The sequence below is a fragment of the Platichthys flesus genome, chromosome 7 (assembly GCF_949316205.1).
Source record: "Platichthys flesus chromosome 7, fPlaFle2.1, whole genome shotgun sequence".
Lineage (NCBI taxonomy): Eukaryota > Metazoa > Chordata > Actinopteri > Pleuronectiformes > Pleuronectidae > Platichthys > Platichthys flesus.
The window spans coordinates 3,060,767-3,078,759 of record NC_084951.1 but is presented as its reverse complement, the minus strand read 5'-3'; the positions used below and the strand labels follow the sequence as shown (position 1 = coordinate 3,078,759).

General features: G+C 38.4%; 17 non-coding genes across 17 annotated transcripts; all 17 read left to right on the top strand.

Annotated features, from left to right (window-relative positions):
• Positions 1 to 413: 413 nt before the first annotated feature.
• On the top strand, positions 414 to 532 carry LOC133957742 (5S ribosomal RNA). The gene has a single exon (XR_009921517.1). It is a non-coding gene; the product is annotated as a 5S ribosomal RNA (ribosomal RNA).
• Positions 533 to 1,457: 925 nt separating this feature from the next.
• On the top strand, positions 1,458 to 1,576 carry LOC133957424 (5S ribosomal RNA). Its single transcript, XR_009921216.1, has one exon. It is a non-coding gene; the product is annotated as a 5S ribosomal RNA (ribosomal RNA).
• A 926-nt stretch (positions 1,577 to 2,502) lies between these two features.
• Positions 2,503 to 2,621, top strand: LOC133957852 (5S ribosomal RNA). The gene has a single exon (XR_009921620.1). It is a non-coding gene; the product is annotated as a 5S ribosomal RNA (ribosomal RNA).
• A 925-nt stretch (positions 2,622 to 3,546) lies between these two features.
• On the top strand, positions 3,547 to 3,665 carry LOC133957422 (5S ribosomal RNA). Its single transcript, XR_009921214.1, has one exon. It is a non-coding gene; the product is annotated as a 5S ribosomal RNA (ribosomal RNA).
• Positions 3,666 to 4,590: 925 nt separating this feature from the next.
• LOC133957423 (5S ribosomal RNA) lies at positions 4,591 to 4,709 on the top strand. Its single transcript, XR_009921215.1, has one exon. It is a non-coding gene; the product is annotated as a 5S ribosomal RNA (ribosomal RNA).
• A 925-nt stretch (positions 4,710 to 5,634) lies between these two features.
• LOC133957640 (5S ribosomal RNA) lies at positions 5,635 to 5,753 on the top strand. The gene has a single exon (XR_009921420.1). It is a non-coding gene; the product is annotated as a 5S ribosomal RNA (ribosomal RNA).
• Positions 5,754 to 6,678: 925 nt separating this feature from the next.
• Positions 6,679 to 6,797, top strand: LOC133957758 (5S ribosomal RNA). The gene has a single exon (XR_009921532.1). It is a non-coding gene; the product is annotated as a 5S ribosomal RNA (ribosomal RNA).
• Positions 6,798 to 7,722: 925 nt separating this feature from the next.
• On the top strand, positions 7,723 to 7,841 carry LOC133957905 (5S ribosomal RNA). The gene has a single exon (XR_009921668.1). It is a non-coding gene; the product is annotated as a 5S ribosomal RNA (ribosomal RNA).
• Positions 7,842 to 8,766: 925 nt separating this feature from the next.
• On the top strand, positions 8,767 to 8,885 carry LOC133957832 (5S ribosomal RNA). The gene has a single exon (XR_009921601.1). It is a non-coding gene; the product is annotated as a 5S ribosomal RNA (ribosomal RNA).
• A 925-nt stretch (positions 8,886 to 9,810) lies between these two features.
• Positions 9,811 to 9,929, top strand: LOC133957723 (5S ribosomal RNA). Its single transcript, XR_009921498.1, has one exon. It is a non-coding gene; the product is annotated as a 5S ribosomal RNA (ribosomal RNA).
• Positions 9,930 to 10,854: 925 nt separating this feature from the next.
• Positions 10,855 to 10,973, top strand: LOC133957757 (5S ribosomal RNA). Its single transcript, XR_009921531.1, has one exon. It is a non-coding gene; the product is annotated as a 5S ribosomal RNA (ribosomal RNA).
• Positions 10,974 to 11,899: 926 nt separating this feature from the next.
• LOC133957904 (5S ribosomal RNA) lies at positions 11,900 to 12,018 on the top strand. The gene has a single exon (XR_009921667.1). It is a non-coding gene; the product is annotated as a 5S ribosomal RNA (ribosomal RNA).
• A 926-nt stretch (positions 12,019 to 12,944) lies between these two features.
• Positions 12,945 to 13,063, top strand: LOC133957903 (5S ribosomal RNA). The gene has a single exon (XR_009921666.1). It is a non-coding gene; the product is annotated as a 5S ribosomal RNA (ribosomal RNA).
• Positions 13,064 to 13,988: 925 nt separating this feature from the next.
• Positions 13,989 to 14,107, top strand: LOC133957902 (5S ribosomal RNA). The gene has a single exon (XR_009921665.1). It is a non-coding gene; the product is annotated as a 5S ribosomal RNA (ribosomal RNA).
• A 925-nt stretch (positions 14,108 to 15,032) lies between these two features.
• On the top strand, positions 15,033 to 15,151 carry LOC133957892 (5S ribosomal RNA). Its single transcript, XR_009921656.1, has one exon. It is a non-coding gene; the product is annotated as a 5S ribosomal RNA (ribosomal RNA).
• A 925-nt stretch (positions 15,152 to 16,076) lies between these two features.
• On the top strand, positions 16,077 to 16,195 carry LOC133957880 (5S ribosomal RNA). Its single transcript, XR_009921644.1, has one exon. It is a non-coding gene; the product is annotated as a 5S ribosomal RNA (ribosomal RNA).
• Positions 16,196 to 17,120: 925 nt separating this feature from the next.
• On the top strand, positions 17,121 to 17,239 carry LOC133957874 (5S ribosomal RNA). The gene has a single exon (XR_009921640.1). It is a non-coding gene; the product is annotated as a 5S ribosomal RNA (ribosomal RNA).
• The last annotated feature ends 754 nt before the right edge of the window (positions 17,240 to 17,993 follow it).

Sequence of the window (17,993 nt, the reverse complement as noted above, 5' to 3'; positions counted from 1 at the left end):
AAGACTGGCAATCAAAGCAAGAAAGGATATTCAGTCGGAGATCATCATAGGTGGAGGATGAGATTGAACATTCAAATGACATTTGATATTCGAAACACTACTATATTCATGTCAAATTAACATATCACCCTAAAAATGTCATATTTGGAGAGCAGGGTGAAAGAGCAGGGAGAAATTATTCACCATGAAGGAAGAAACAGTATATGAAACTCTGACATTATTACTGAAGGACATTATTAAATTATTGTAGTGATTTTTTTCTTGCTATATTATGAGAAAATTGCACCTTGAGTGTCTTTTCCTTAACATTATATAACAATAAAAAACAAGTTTGGATGGTCACAAAGCAACCATGCTATTGATGATGGTGGCGATTAACATTTATAAATAAGGTATTGTGGGTCGAGTTAATCGCTTACGGCCATACCACCCTGAAAACGCCCGATCTCGTCCGATCTCGCAAGCTAAGCAGGGTCGGGCCTGGTTAGTACTTGGATGGGAGACCGCCTGGGAATACCAGGTGCTGTAAGCTTTTAACAATTTTCTTTGCAACCAGCAGAGGGGACTGTTGCTGCTGCTTTAAAGGAGAAGCACCTTTGAAAGAGCACGAAAGACTCAGCATCAAAGAAAACCAGGCTATGGAACACACACACATCATCACTGAAGGAAAAGAGTGAACATTTAAATGACTTTTGATAGTCGAAACACTACTTTATTCATGCACTAGTAACCTATCACTCTCAAAATGTCCTATTTGGAGAGAAGGATGAAAGAGCGGGGAGTTTACTCACCATCAAGGAAGAAACAGTATATGAAACCCTCACAGTCTTACTGATGGAAATTGTCATGATTTTGTTTCTTGCAATAATATGATAAAATTGCACCTTCAGATTCTTTTCATTTAACATAAACAACAACAAAAGATGAGTTTCAATGGACACAAAATAAAAGGAAAGTGTTGGTTATGGTTATGATTCTCTGTATTGCCATCAGAGCTTGGTGTTGCTCCTGCTTCAGAGGAGACACATTTTTGAATGAGCAGGAAAGACTGGCAATCAAAGCAAGAAAGGATATTCAGTCGGAGATCATCATAGGTGGAGGATGAGATTGAACATTCAAATGACATTTGATATTCGAAACACTACTATATTCATGTCAAATTAACATATCACCCTAAAAATGTCATATTTGGAGAGCAGGGTGAAAGAGCAGGGAGAAATTACTCACCATGGAGGAAGAAACAGTATATGCAACCCTGACATTATTACTGAAGGACATTATTAAATTATTGTAGTGATTTTTTTCTTGCTGTATTATGAGAAAATTGCACCTTGAGTGTCTTTTCCTTAACATTATATAACAATAAAAAACAAGTTTGGATGGTCACAAAGCAACCATGCTATTGATGATGGTGGCGATTCACATGTATAAATAAGGTATTGTGGGTCGAGTTAATGGCTTACGGCCATACCACCCTGAACACGCCCGATCTCGTCCGATCTCGGAAGCTAAGCAGGGTCGGGCCTGGTTAGTACTTGGATGGGAGACCGCCTGGGAATACCAGGTGCTGTAAGCTTTTAACAATTTTCTTTGCAACCAGCAGAGGGGACTGTTGCTGCTGCTTTAAAGGAGAAGCACCTTTGAAAGAGCACGAAAGACTCAGCATCAAAGAAAACCAGGCTATGGAACACACACACATCATCACTGAAGGAAAAGAGTGAACATTTAAATGACTTTTGATAGTCGAAACACTACTTTATTCATGCACTAGTAACCTATCACTCTCAAAATGTCCTATTTGGAGAGAAGGATGAAAGAGCGGGGAGTTTACTCACCATCAAGGAAGAAACAGTATATGAAACCCTCACAGTCTTACTGATGGAAATTGTCATGATTTTGTTTCTTGCAATAATATGATAAAATTGCACCTTCAGATTCTTTTCATTTAACATAAACAACAACAAAAGATGAGTTTCAATGGACACAAAATAAAAGGAAAGTGTTGGTTATGGTTATGATTCTCTGTATTGCCATCAGAGCTTGGTGTTGCTCCTGCTTCAGAGGAGACACATTTTTGAATGAGCAGGAAAGACTGGCAATCAAAGCAAGAAAGGATATTCAGTCGGAGATCATCATAGGTGGAGGATGAGATTGAACATTCAAATGACATTTGATATTCGAAACACTACTATATTCATGTCAAATTAACATATCACCCTAAAAATGTCATATTTGGAGAGCAGGGTGAAAGAGCAGGGAGAAATTACTCACCATGAAGGAAGAAACAGTATATGCAACCCTGACATTATTACTGAAGGACATTATTAAATTATTGTAGTGATTTTTTTCTTGCTATATTATGAGAAAATTGCACCTTGAGTGTCTTTTCCTTAACATTATATAACAATAATAAAACAAGTTTGGATGGTCACAAAGCAACCATGCTATTGATGATGGTGGCGATTCACATGTATAAATAAGGTATTGTGGGTCGAGTTAATCGCTTACGTCCATACCACCCTGAACACGCCCGATCTCGTCCGATCTCGCAAGCTAAGCAGGGTCGGGCCTGGTTAGTACTTGGATGGGAGACCGCCTGGGAATACCAGGTGCTGTAAGCTTTTAACAATTTTCTTTGCAACCAGCAGAGGGGACTGTTGCTGCTGCTTTAAAGGAGAAGCACCTTTGAAAGAGCACGAAAGACTCAGCATCAAAGAAAACCAGGCTATGGAACACACACACATCATCACTGAAGGAAAAGAGTGAACATTTAAATGACTTTTGATAGTCGAAACACTACTTTATTCATGCACTAGTAACCTATCACTCTCAAAATGTCCTATTTGGAGAGAAGGATGAAAGAGCGGGGAGTTTACTCACCATCAAGGAAGAAACAGTATATGAAACCCTCACAGTCTTACTGATGGAAATTGTCATGATTTTGTTTCTTGCAATAATATGATAAAATTGCACCTTCAGATTCTTTTCATTTAACATAAACAACAACAAAAGATGAGTTTCAATGGACACAAAATAAAAGGAAAGTGTTGGTTATGGTTATGATTCTCTGTATTGCCATCAGAGCTTGGTGTTGCTCCTGCTTCAGAGGAGACACATTTTTGAATGAGCAGGAAAGACTGGCAATCAAAGCAAGAAAGGATATTCAGTCGGAGATCATCATAGGTGGAGGATGAGATTGAACATTCAAATGACATTTGATATTCGAAACACTACTATATTCATGTCAAATTAACATATCACCCTAAAAATGTCATATTTGGAGAGCAGGGTGAAAGAGCAGGGAGAAATTATTCACCATGAAGGAAGAAACAGTATATGAAACTCTGACATTATTACTGAAGGACATTATTAAATTATTGTAGTGATTTTTTTCTTGCTATATTATGAGAAAATTGCACCTTGAGTGTCTTTTCCTTAACATTATATAACAATAAAAAACAAGTTTGGATGGTCACAAAGCAACCATGCTATTGATGATGGTGGCGATTAACATTTATAAATAAGGTATTGTGGGTCGAGTTAATCGCTTACGGCCATACCACCCTGAAAACGCCCGATCTCGTCCGATCTCGGAAGCTAAGCAGGGTCGGGCCTGGTTAGTACTTGGATGGGAGACCGCCTGGGAATACCAGGTGCTGTAAGCTTTTAACAATTTTCTTTGCAACCAGCAGAGGGGACTGTTGCTGCTGCTTTAAAGGAGAAGCACCTTTGAAAGAGCACGAAAGACTCAGCATCAAAGAAAACCAGGCTATGGAACACACACACATCATCACTGAAGGAAAAGAGTGAACATTTAAATGACTTTTGATAGTCGAAACACTACTTTATTCATGCACTAGTAACCTATCACTCTCAAAATGTCCTATTTGGAGAGAAGGATGAAAGAGCGGGGAGTTTACTCACCATCAAGGAAGAAACAGTATATGAAACCCTCACAGTCTTACTGATGGAAATTGTCATGATTTTGTTTCTTGCAATAATATGATAAAATTGCACCTTCAGATTCTTTTCATTTAACATAAACAACAACAAAAGATGAGTTTCAATGGACACAAAATAAAAGGAAAGTGTTGGTTATGGTTATGATTCTCTGTATTGCCATCAGAGCTTGGTGTTGCTCCTGCTTCAGAGGAGACACATTTTTGAATGAGCAGGAAAGACTGGCAATCAAAGCAAGAAAGGATATTCAGTCGGAGATCATCATAGGTGGAGGATGAGATTGAACATTCAAATGACATTTGATATTCGAAACACTACTATATTCATGTCAAATTAACATATCACCCTAAAAATGTCATATTTGGAGAGCAGGGTGAAAGAGCAGGGAGAAATTACTCACCATGGAGGAAGAAACAGTATATGCAACCCTGACATTATTACTGAAGGACATTATTAAATTATTGTAGTGATTTTTTTCTTGCTGTATTATGAGAAAATTGCACCTTGAGTGTCTTTTCCTTAACATTATATAACAATAAAAAACAAGTTTGGATGGTCACAAAGCAACCATGCTATTGATGATGGTGGCGATTCACATGTATAAATAAGGTATTGTGGGTCGAGTTAATGGCTTACGGCCATACCACCCTGAACACGCCCGATCTCGTCCGATCTCGGAAGCTAAGCAGGGTCGGGCCTGGTTAGTACTTGGATGGGAGACCGCCTGGGAATACCAGGTGCTGTAAGCTTTTAACAATTTTCTTTGCAACCAGCAGAGGGGACTGTTGCTGCTGCTTTAAAGGAGAAGCACCTTTGAAAGAGCACGAAAGACTCAGCATCAAAGAAAACCAGGCTATGGAACACACACACATCATCACTGAAGGAAAAGAGTGAACATTTAAATGACTTTTGATAGTCGAAACACTACTTTATTCATGCACTAGTAACCTATCACTCTCAAAATGTCCTATTTGGAGAGAAGGATGAAAGAGCGGGGAGTTTACTCACCATCAAGGAAGAAACAGTATATGAAACCCTCACAGTCTTACTGATGGAAATTGTCATGATTTTGTTTCTTGCAATAATATGATAAAATTGCACCTTCAGATTCTTTTCATTTAACATAAACAACAACAAAAGATGAGTTTCAATGGACACAAAATAAAAGGAAAGTGTTGGTTATGGTTATGATTCTCTGTATTGCCATCAGAGCTTGGTGTTGCTCCTGCTTCAGAGGAGACACATTTTTGAATGAGCAGGAAAGACTGGCAATCAAAGCAAGAAAGGATATTCAGTCGGAGATCATCATAGGTGGAGGATGAGATTGAACATTCAAATGACATTTGATATTCGAAACACTACTATATTCTTGTCAAATTAACATATCACCCTAAAAATGTCATATTTGGAGAGAAGGGTGAAAGAGCAGGGAGAAATTACTCACCATGAAGGAAGAAACAGTATATGAAACCCTGACATTATTACTGAAGGACATTATTAAATTATTGTAGTGATTTTTTTCTTGCTATATTATGAGAAAATTGCACCTTGAGTGTCTTTTCCTTAACATTATATAACAATAAAAAACAAGTTTGGATGTTCACAAAGCAACCATGCTATTGATGATGGTGGCGATTCACATGTATAAATAAGGTATTGTGGGTCGAGTTAATCGCTTACGGCCATACCACCCTGAACACGCCCGATCTCGTCTGATCTCGGAAGCTAAGCAGGGTCGGGCCTGGTTAGTACTTGGATGGGAGACCGCCTGGGAATACCAGGTGCTGTAAGCTTTTAACAATTTTCTTTGCAACCAGCAGAGGGGACTGTTGCTGCTGCTTTAAAGGAGAAGCACCTTTGAAAGAGCACGAAAGACTCAGCATCAAAGAAAACCAGGCTATGGAACACACACACATCATCACTGAAGGAAAAGAGTGAACATTTAAATGACTTTTGATAGTCGAAACACTACTTTATTCATGCACTAGTAACCTATCACTCTCAAAATGTCCTATTTGGAGAGAAGGATGAAAGAGCGGGGAGTTTACTCACCATCAAGGAAGAAACAGTATATGAAACCCTCACAGTCTTACTGATGGAAATTGTCATGATTTTGTTTCTTGCAATAATATGAAAAAATTGCACCTTCAGATTCTTTTCATTTAAGATAAACAACAACAAAAGATGAGTTTCAATGGACACAAAATAAAAGGAAAGTGTTGGTTATGGTTATGATTCTCTGTATTGCCATCAGAGCTTGGTGTTGCTCCTGCTTCAGAGGAGACACATTTTTGAATGAGCAGGAAAGACTGGCAATCAAAGCAAGAAAGGATATTCAGTCGGAGATCATCATAGGTGGAGGATGAGATTGAACATTCAAATGACATTTGATATTCGAAACACTACTATATTCATGTCAAATTAACATATCACCCTAAAAATGTCATATTTGGAGAGCAGGGTGAAAGAGCAGGGAGAAATTACTCACCATGAAGGAAGAAACAGTACGTGCAACCCTGACATTATTACTGAAGGACATTATTAAATTATTGTAGTGATTTTTTTCTTGCTATATTATGAGAAAATTGCACCTTGAGTGTCTTTTCCTTAACATTATATAACAATAAAAAACAAGTTTGGATGGTCACAAAGCAACCATGCTATTGATGATGGTGGCGATTCACATGTATAAATAAGGTATTGTGGGTCGAGTTAATCGCTTACGGCCATACCACCCTGAACACGCCCGATCTCGTCCGATCTCGGAAGCTAAGCAGGGTCGGGCCTGGTTAGTACTTGAATGGGAGACCGCCTTGGAATACCAGGTGCTGTAAGCTTTTAACAATTTTCTTTGCAACCAGCAGAGGGGACTGTTGCTGCTGCTTTAAAGGAGAAGCACCTTTGAAAGAGCACGAAAGACTCAGCATCAAAGAAAACCAGGCTATGGAACACACACACATCATCACTGAAGGAAAAGAGTGAACATTTAAATGACTTTTGATAGTCGAAACACTACTTTATTCATGCACTAGTAACCTATCACTCTCAAAATGTCCTATTTGGAGAGAATGATGAAAGAGCGGGGAGTTTACTCACCATCAAGGAAGAAACAGTATATGAAACCCTCACAGTCTTACTGATGGAAATTGTCATGATTTTGTTTCTTGCAATAATATGATAAAATTGCACCTTCAGATTCTTTTCATTTAAGATAAACAACAACAAAAGATGAGTTTCAATGGACACAAAATAAAAGGAAAGTGTTGGTTATGGTTATGATTCTCTGTATTGCCATCAGAGCTTGGTGTTGCTCCTGCTTCAGAGGAGACACATTTTTGAATGAGCAGGAAAGACTGGCAATCAAAGCAAGAAAGGATATTCAGTCGGAGATCATCATAGGTGGAGGATGAGATTGAACATTCAAATGACATTTGATATTCGAAACACTACTATATTCATGTCAAATTAACATATCACCCTAAAAATGTCATATTTGGAGAGCAGGGTGAAAGAGCAGGGAGAAATTATTCACCATGAAGGAAGAAACAGTATATGAAACTCTGACATTATTACTGAAGGACATTATTAAATTATTGTAGTGATTTTTTTCTTGCTATATTATGAGAAAATTGCACCTTGAGTGTCTTTTCCTTAACATTATATAACAATAAAAAACAAGTTTGGATGGTCACAAAGCAACCATGCTATTGATGATGGTGGCGATTAACATTTATAAATAAGGTATTGTGGGTCGAGTTAATCGCTTACGGCCATACCACCCTGAACACGCCCGATCTCGTCCGATCTCGGAAGCTAAGCAGGGTCGGGCCTGGTTAGTACTTGGATGGGAGACCGCCTGGGAATACCAGGTGCTGTAAGCTTTTAACAATTTTCTTTGCAACCAGCAGAGGGGACTGTTGCTGCTGCTTTAAAGGAGAAGCACCTTTGAAAGAGCACGAAAGACTCAGCATCAAAGAAAACCAGGCTATGGAACACACACACATCATCACTGAAGGAAAAGAGTGAACATTTAAATGACTTTTGATAGTCGAAACACTACTTTATTCATGCACTAGTAACCTATCACTCTCAAAATGTCCTATTTGGAGAGAAGGATGAAAGAGCGGGGAGTTTACTCACCATCAAGGAAGAAACAGTATATGAAACCCTCACAGTCTTACTGATGGAAATTGTCATGATTTTGTTTCTTGCAATAATATGATAAAATTGCACCTTCAGATTCTTTTCATTTAAGATAAACAACAACAAAAGATGAGTTTCAATGGACACAAAATAAAAGGAAAGTGTTGGTTATGGTTATGATTCTCTGTATTGCCATCAGAGCTTGGTGTTGCTCCTGCTTCAGAGGAGACACATTTTTGAATGAGCAGGAAAGACTGGCAATCAAAGCAAGAAAGGATATTCAGTCGGAGATCATCATAGGTGGAGGATGAGATTGAACATTCAAATGACATTTGATATTCGAAACACTACTATATTCATGTCAAATTAACATATCACCCTAAAAATGTCATATTTGGAGAGCAGGGTGAAAGAGCAGGGAGAAATTACTCACCATGAAGGAAGAAACAGTATATGAAACCCTGACATTATTACTGAAGGACATTATTAAATTATTGTAGTGATTTTTTTCTTGCTATATTATGAGAAAATTGCACCTTGAGTGTCTTTTCCTTAACATTATATAACAATAAAAAACAAGTTTGGATGGTCACAAAGCAACCATGCTATTGATGATGGTGGCGATTCACATGTATAAATAAGGTATTGTGGGTCGAGTTAATCGCTTACGGCCATACCACCCTGAACACGCCCGATCTCGTCCGATCTCGGAAGCTAAGCAGGGTCGGGCCTGGTTAGTACTTGGATGGGAGACTGCCTGGGAATACGAGGTGCTGTAAGCTTTTAACAATTTTCTTTGCAACCAGCAGAGGGGACTGTTGCTGCTGCTTTAAAGGAGAAGCACCTTTGAAAGAGCACGAAAGACTCAGCATCAAAGAAAACCAGGCTATGGAACACACACACATCATCACTGAAGGAAAAGAGTGAACATTTAAATGACTTTTGATAGTCGAAACACTACTTTATTCATGCACTAGTAACCTATCACTCTCAAAATGTCCTATTTGGAGAGAAGGATGAAAGAGCGGGGAGTTTACTCACCATCAAGGAAGAAACAGTATATGAAACCCTCACAGTCTTACTGATGGAAATTGTCATGATTTTGTTTCTTGCAATAATATGATAAAATTGCACCTTCAGATTCTTTTCATTTAAGATAAACAACAACAAAAGATGAGTTTCAATGGACACAAAATAAAAGGAAAGTGTTGGTTATGGTTATGATTCTCTGTATTGCCATCAGAGCTTGGTGTTGCTCCTGCTTCAGAGGAGACAAATTTTTGAATGAGCAGGAAAGACTGGCAATCAAAGCAAGAAAGGATATTCAGTCGGACATCATCATAGGTGGAGGATGAGATTGAACATTCAAATGACATTTGATATTCGAAACACTACTATATTCATGTCAAATAAACATATCACCCTAAAAATGTCATATTTGGAGAGCAGGGTGAAAGAGCAGGGAGAAATTACTCACCATGAAGGAAGAAACAGTATATGAAACCCTGACATTATTACTGAAGGACATTATTAAATTATTGTAGTGATTTTTTTCTTGCTATATTATGAGAAAATTGCACCTTGAGTGTCTTTTCCTTAACATTATATAACAATAAAAAACAAGTTTGGATGGTCACAAAGCAACCATGCTATTGATGATGGTGACGATTCACATGTATAAATAAGGTATTGTGGGTCGAGTTAATCGCTTACGGCCATACCACCCTGAACACGCCCGATCTCGTCCGATCTTGGAAGCTAAGCAGGGTCGGGCCTGGTTAGTACTTGGATGGGAGACCGCCTGGGAATACCAGGTGCTGTAAGCTTTTAACAATTTTCTTTGCAACCAGCAGAGGGGACTGTTGCTGCTGCTTTAAAGGAGAAGCACCTTTGAAAGAGCACGAAAGACTCAGCATCAAAGAAAACCAGGCTATGGAACACACACACATCATCACTGAAGGAAAAGAGTGAACATTTAAATGACTTTTGATAGTCGAAACACTACTTTATTTATGCACTAGTAACCTATCACTCTCAAAATGTCCTATTTGGAGAGAAGGATGAAAGAGCGGGGAGTTTACTCACCATCAAGGAAGAAACAGTATATGAAACCCTCACAGTCTTACTGATGGAAATTGTCATGATTTTGTTTCTTGCAATAATATGATAAAATTGCACCTTCAGATTCTTTTCATTTAAGATAAACAACAACAAAAGATGAGTTTCAATGGACACAAAATAAAAGGAAAGTGTTGGTTATGGTTATGATTCTCTGTATTGCCATCAGAGCTTGGTGTTGCTCCTGCTTCAGAGGAGACACATTTTTGAATGAGCAGGAAAGACTGGCAATCAAAGCAAGAAAGGATATTCAGTCGGAGATCATCATAGGTGGAGGATGAGATTGAACATTCAAATGACATTTGATATTCGAAACACTACTATATTCATGTCAAATTAACATATCACCCTAAAAATGTCATATTTGGAGAGCAGGGTGAAAGAGCAGGGAGAAATTACTCACCATGAAGGAAGAAACAGTATATGAAACCCTGACATTATTACTGAAGGACATTATTAAATTATTGTAGTGATTTTTTTCTTGCTATATTATGAGAAAATTGCACCTTGAGTGTCTTTTCCTTAACATTATATAACAATAAAAAACAAGTTTGGATGGTCACAAAGCAACCATTCTATTGATGATGGTGGCGATTCACATGTATAAATAAGGTATTGTGGGTCGGGTTAATCGCTTACGGCCATACCACCCTGAACATGCCTGATCTCGTCCGATCTCGGAAGCTAAGCAGGGTCGGGCCTGGTTAGTACTTGGATGGGAGACCGCCTGGGAATACCAGGTGCTGTAAGCTTTTAACAATTTTCTTTGCAACCAGCAGAGGGGACTGTTGCTGCTGCTTTAAAGGAGAAGCACCTTTGAAAGAGCACGAAAGACTCAGCATCAAAGAAAACCTGGCTATGGAACACACACACATCATCACTGAAGGAAAAGAGTGAACATTTAAATGACTTTTGATAGTCGAAACACTACTTTATTCATGCACTAGTAACCTATCACTCTCAAAATGTCCTATTTGGAGAGAAGGATGAAAGAGCGGGGAGTTTACTCACCATCAAGGAAGAAACAGTATATGAAACCCTCACAGTCTTACTGATGGAAATTGTCATGATTTTGTTTCTTGCAATAATATGATAAAATTGCACCTTCAGATTCTTTTCATTTAAGATAAACAACAACAAAAGATGAGTTTCAATGGACACAAAATAAAAGGAAAGTGTTGGTTATGGTTATGATTCTCTGTATTGCCATCAGAGCTTGGTGTTGCTCCTGCTTCAGAGGAGACACATTTTTGAATGAGCAGGAAAGACTGGCAATCAAAGCAAGAAAGGATATTCAGTCGGAGATCATCATAGGTGGAGGATGAGATTGAACATTCAAATGACATTTGATATTCGAAACACTACTATATTCATGTCAAATTAACATATCACCCTAAAAATGTCATATTTGGAGAGCAGGGTGAAAGAGCAGGGAGAAATTACTCACCATGAAGGAAGAAACAGTATATGCAACCCTGACATTATTACTGAAGGACATTATTAAATTATTGTAGTGATTTTTTTCTTGCTATATTATGAGAAAATTGCACCTTGAGTGTCTTTTCCTTAACATTATATAACAATAATAAAACAAGTTTGGATGGTCACAAAGCAACCATGCTATTGATGATGGTGGCGATTCACATGTATAAATAAGGTATTGTGGGTCGAGTTAATCGCTTACGGCCATACCACCCTGAACACGCCCGATCTCGTCCGATCTCGGAAGCTAAGCAGGGTCGGGCCTGGTTAGTACTTGGATGGGAGACCGCCTGGGAATACCAGGTGCTGTAAGCTTTTAACAATTTTCTTTGCAACCAGCAGAGGGGACTGTTGCTGCTGCTTTAAAGGAGAAGCACCTTTGAAAGAGCACGAAAGACTCAGCATCAAAGAAAACCTGGCTATGGAACACACACACATCATCACTGAAGGAAAAGAGTGAACATTTAAATGACTTTTGATAGTCGAAACACTACTTTATTCATGCACTAGTAACCTATCACTCTCAAAATGTCCTATTTGGAGAGAAGGATGAAAGAGCGGGGAGTTTACTCACCATCAAGGAAGAAACAGTATATGAAACCCTCACAGTCTTACTGATGGAAATTGTCATGATTTTGTTTCTTGCAATAATATGATAAAATTGCACCTTCAGATTCTTTTCATTTAAGATAAACAACAACAAAAGATGAGTTTCAATGGACACAAAATAAAAGGAAAGTGTTGGTTATGGTTATGATTCTCTGTATTGCCATCAGAGCTTGGTGTTGCTCCTGCTTCAGAGGAGACACATTTTTGAATGAGCAGGAAAGACTGGCAATCAAAGCAAGAAAGGATATTCAGTCGGAGATCATCATAGGTGGAGGATGAGATTGAACATTCAAATGACATTTGATATTCGAAACACTACTATATTCATGTCAAATTAACATATCACCCTAAAAATGTCATATTTGGAGAGCAGGGTGAAAGAGCAGGGAGAAATTACTCACCATGAAGGAAGAAACAGTATATGCAACCCTGACATTATTACTGAAGGACATTATTAAATTATTGTAGTGATTTTTTTCTTGCTATATTATGAGAAAATTGCACCTTGAGTGTCTTTTCCTTAACATTATATAACAATAATAAAACAAGTTTGGATGGTCACAAAGCAACCATGCTATTGATGATGGTGGCGATTCACATGTATAAATAAGGTATTGTGGGTCGAGTTAATCGCTTACGGCCATACCACCCTGAACACGCCCGATCTCGTCCGATCTCGGAAGCTAAGCAGGGTCGGGCCTGGTTAGTACTTGGATGGGAGACCGCCTGGGAATACCAGGTGCTGTAAGCTTTTAACAATTTTCTTTGCAACCAGCAGAGGGGACTGTTGCTGCTGCTTTAAAGGAGAAGCACCTTTGAAAGAGCACGAAAGACTCAGCATCAAAGAAAACCAGGCTATGGAACACACACACATCATCACTGAAGGAAAAGAGTGAACATTTAAATGACTTTTGATAGTCGAAACACTACTTTATTCATGCACTAGTAACCTATCACTCTCAAAATGTCCTATTTGGAGAGAATGATGAAAGAGCGGGGAGTTTACTCACCATCAAGGAAGAAACAGTATATGAAACCCTCACAGTCTTACTGATGGAAATTGTCATGATTTTGTTTCTTGCAATAATATGATAAAATTGCACCTTCAGATTCTTTTCATTTAAGATAAACAACAACAAAAGATGAGTTTCAATGGACACAAAATAAAAGGAAAGTGTTGGTTATGGTTATGATTCTCTGTATTGCCATCAGAGCTTGGTGTTGCTCCTGCTTCAGAGGAGACACATTTTTGAATGAGCAGGAAAGACTGGCAATCAAAGCAAGAAAGGATATTCAGTCGGAGATCATCATAGGTGGAGGATGAGATTGAACATTCAAATGACATTTGATATTCGAAACACTACTATATTCATGTCAAATTAACATATCACCCTAAAAATGTCATATTTGGAGAGCAGGGTGAAAGAGCAGGGAGAAATTACTCACCATGAAGGAAGAAACAGTATGTGCAACCCTGACATTATTACTGAAGGACATTATTAAATTATTGTAGTGATTTTTTTCTTGCTATATTATGAGAAAATTGCACCTTGAGTGTCTTTTCCTTAACATTATATAACAATAAAAAACAAGTTTGGATGGTCACAAAGCAACCATGCTATTGATGATGGTGGCGATTCACATGTATAAATAAGGTATTGTGGGTCGAGTTAATCGCTTACGGCCATACCACCCTGAACACGCCCGATCTCGTCCGATCTCGGAAGCTAAGCAGGGTCGGGCCTGGTTAGTACTTGGATGGGAGACCGCCTGGGAATACCAGGTGCTGTAAGCTTTTAACAATTTTCTTTGCAACCAGCAGAGGGGACTGTTGCTGCTGCTTTAAAGGAGAAGCACCTTTGAAAGAGCACGAAAGACTCAGCATCAAAGAAAACCAGGCTATGGAACACACACACATCATCACTGAAGGAAAAGAGTGAACATTTAAATGACTTTTGATAGTCGAAACACTACTTTATTCATGCACTAGTAACCTATCACTCTCAAAATGTCCTATTTGGAGAGAATGATGAAAGAGCGGGGAGTTTACTCACCATCAAGGAAGAAACAGTATATGAAACCCTCACAGTCTTACTGATGGAAATTGTCATGATTTTGTTTCTTGCAATAATATGATAAAATTGCACCTTCAGATTCTTTTCATTTAAGATAAACAACAACAAAAGATGAGTTTCAATGGACACAAAATAAAAGGAAAGTGTTGGTTATGGTTATGATTCTCTGTATTGCCATCAGAGCTTGGTGTTGCTCCTGCTTCAGAGGAGACACATTTTTGAATGAGCAGGAAAGACTGGCAATCAAAGCAAGAAAGGATATTCAGTCGGAGATCATCATAGGTGGAGGATGAGATTGAACATTCAAATGACATTTGATATTCGAAACACTACTATATTCATGTCAAATTAACATATCACCCTAAAAATGTCATATTTGGAGAGCAGGGTGAAAGAGCAGGGAGAAATTACTCACCATGAAGGAAGAAACAGTATGTGCAACCCTGACATTATTACTGAAGGACATTATTAAATTATTGTAGTGATTTTTTTCTTGCTATATTATGAGAAAATTGCACCTTGAGTGTCTTTTCCTTAACATTATATAACAATAAAAAACAAGTTTGGATGGTCACAAAGCAACCATGCTATTGATGATGGTGGCGATTCACATGTATAAATAAGGTATTGTGGGTCGAGTTAATCGCTTACGGCCATACCACCCTGAACACGCCCGATCTCGTCCGATCTCGGAAGCTAAGCAGGGTCGGGCCTGGTTAGTACTTGGATGGGAGACCGCCTGGGAATACCAGGTGCTGTAAGCTTTTAACAATTTTCTTTGCAACCAGCAGAGGGGACTGTTGCTGCTGCTTTAAAGGAGAAGCACCTTTGAAAGAGCACGAAAGACTCAGCATCAAAGAAAACCAGGCTATGGAACACACACACATCATCACTGAAGGAAAAGAGTGAACATTTAAATGACTTTTGATAGTCGAAACACTACTTTATTCATGCACTAGTAACCTATCACTCTCAAAATGTCCTATTTGGAGAGAAGGATGAAAGAGCGGGGAGTTTACTCACCATCAAGGAAGAAACAGTATATGAAACCCTCACAGTCTTACTGATGGAAATTGTCATGATTTTGTTTCTTGCAATAATATGGTAAAATTGCACCTTCAGATTCTTTTCATTTAAGATAAACAACAACAAAAGATGAGTTTCAATGGACACAAAATAAAAGGAAAGTGTTGGTTATGGTTATGATTCTCTGTATTGCCATCAGAGCTTGGTGTTGCTCCTGCTTCAGAGGAGACACATTTTTGAATGAGCAGGAAAGACTGGCAATCAAAGCAAGAAAGGATATTCAGTCGGAGATCATCATAGGTGGAGGATGAGATTGAACATTCAAATGACATTTGATATTCGAAACATTACTATATTCATGTCAAATTAACATATCACCCTAAAAATGTCATATTTGGAGAGAAGGGTGAAAGAGCAGGGAGAAATTACTCACCATGAAGGAAGAAACAGTATATGCAACCCTGACATTATTACTGAAGGACATTATTAAATTATTGTAGTGATTTTTTTCTTGCTATATTATGAGAAAATTGCACCTTGAGTGTCTTTTCCTTAACATTATATAACAATAAAAAACAAGTTTGGATGGTCACAAAGCAACCATGCTATTGATGATGGTGGCGATTCACATGTATAAATAAGGTATTGTGGGTCGAGTTAATCGCTTACGGCCATACCACCCTGAACACGCCCGATCTCGTCCGATCTCGGAAGCTAAGCAGGGTCGGGCCTGGTTAGTACTTGGATGGGAGACCGCCTGGGAATACCAGGTGCTGTAAGCTTTTAACAATTTTCTTTGCAACCAGCAGAGGGGACTGTTGCTGCTGCTTTAAAGGAGAAGCACCTTTGAAAGAGCACGAAAGACTCAGCATCAAAGAAAACCAGGCTATGGAACACACACACATCATCACTGAAGGAAAAGAGTGAACATTTAAATGACTTTTGATAGTCGAAACACTACTTTATTCATGCACTAGTAACCTATCACTCTCAAAATGTCCTATTTGGAGAGAAGGATGAAAGAGCGGGGAGTTTACTCACCATCAAGGAAGAAACAGTATATGAAACCCTCACAGTCTTACTGATGGAAATTGTCATGATTTTGTTTCTTGCAATAATATGATAAAATTGCACCTTCAGATTCTTTTCATTTAAGATAAACAACAACAAAAGATGAGTTTCAATGGACACAAAATAAAAGGAAAGTGTTGGTTATGGTTATGATTCTCTGTATTGCCATCAGAGCTTGGTGTTGCTCCTGCTTCAGAGGAGACACATTTTTGAATGAGCAGGAAAGACTGGCAATCAAAGCAAGAAAGGATATTCAGTCGGAGATCATCATAGGTGGAGGATGAGATTGAACATTCAAATGACATTTGATATTCGAAACACTACTATATTCATGTCAAATTAACATATCACCCTAAAAATGTCATATTTGGAGAGCAGGGTGAAAGAGCAGGGAGAAATTACTCACCATGAAGGAAGAAACAGTATATGAAACCCTGACATTATTACTGAAGGACATTATTAAATTATTGTAGTGATTTTTTTCTTGCTATATTATGAGAAAATTGCACCTTGAGTGTCTTTTCCTTAACATTATATAACAATAAAAAACAAGTTTGGATGGTCACAAAGCAACCATGCTATTGATGATGGTGGCGATTCACATGTATAAATAAGGTATTGTGGGTCGAGTTAATCGCTTACGGCCATACCACCCTGAACACGCCCGATCTCGTCCGATCTCGGAAGCTAAGCAGGGTCGGGCCTGGTTAGTACTTGGATGGGAGACCGCCTGGGAATACCAGGTGCTGTAAGCTTTTAACAATTTTCTTTGCAACCAGCAGAGGGGACTGTTGCTGCTGCTTTAAAGGAGAAGCACCTTTGAAAGAGCACGAAAGACTCAGCATCAAAGAAAACCAGGCTATGGAACACACACACATCATCACTGAAGGAAAAGAGTGAACATTTAAATGACTTTTGATAGTCGAAACACTACTTTATTCATGCACTAGTAACCTATCACTCTCAAAATGTCCTATTTGGAGAGAAGGATGAAAGAGCGGGGAGTTTACTCACCATCAAGGAAGAAACAGTATATGAAACCCTCACAGTCTTACTGATGGAAATTGTCATGATTTTGTTTCTTGCAATAATATGGTAAAATTGCACCTTCAGATTCTTTTCATTTAAGATAAACAACAACAAAAGATGAGTTTCAATGGACACAAAATAAAAGGAAAGTGTTGGTTATGGTTATGATTCTCTGTATTGCCATCAGAGCTTGGTGTTGCTCCTGCTTCAGAGGAGACACATTTTTGAATGAGCAGGAAAGACTGGCAATCAAAGCAAGAAAGGATATTCAGTCGGAGATCATCATAGGTGGAGGATGAGATTGAACATTCAAATGACATTTGATATTCGAAACATTACTATATTCATGTCAAATTAACATATCACCCTAAAAATGTCATATTTGGAGAGAAGGGTGAAAGAGCAGGGAGAAATTACTCACCATGAAGGAAGAAACAGTATATGCAACCCTGACATTATTACTGAAGGACATTATTAAAT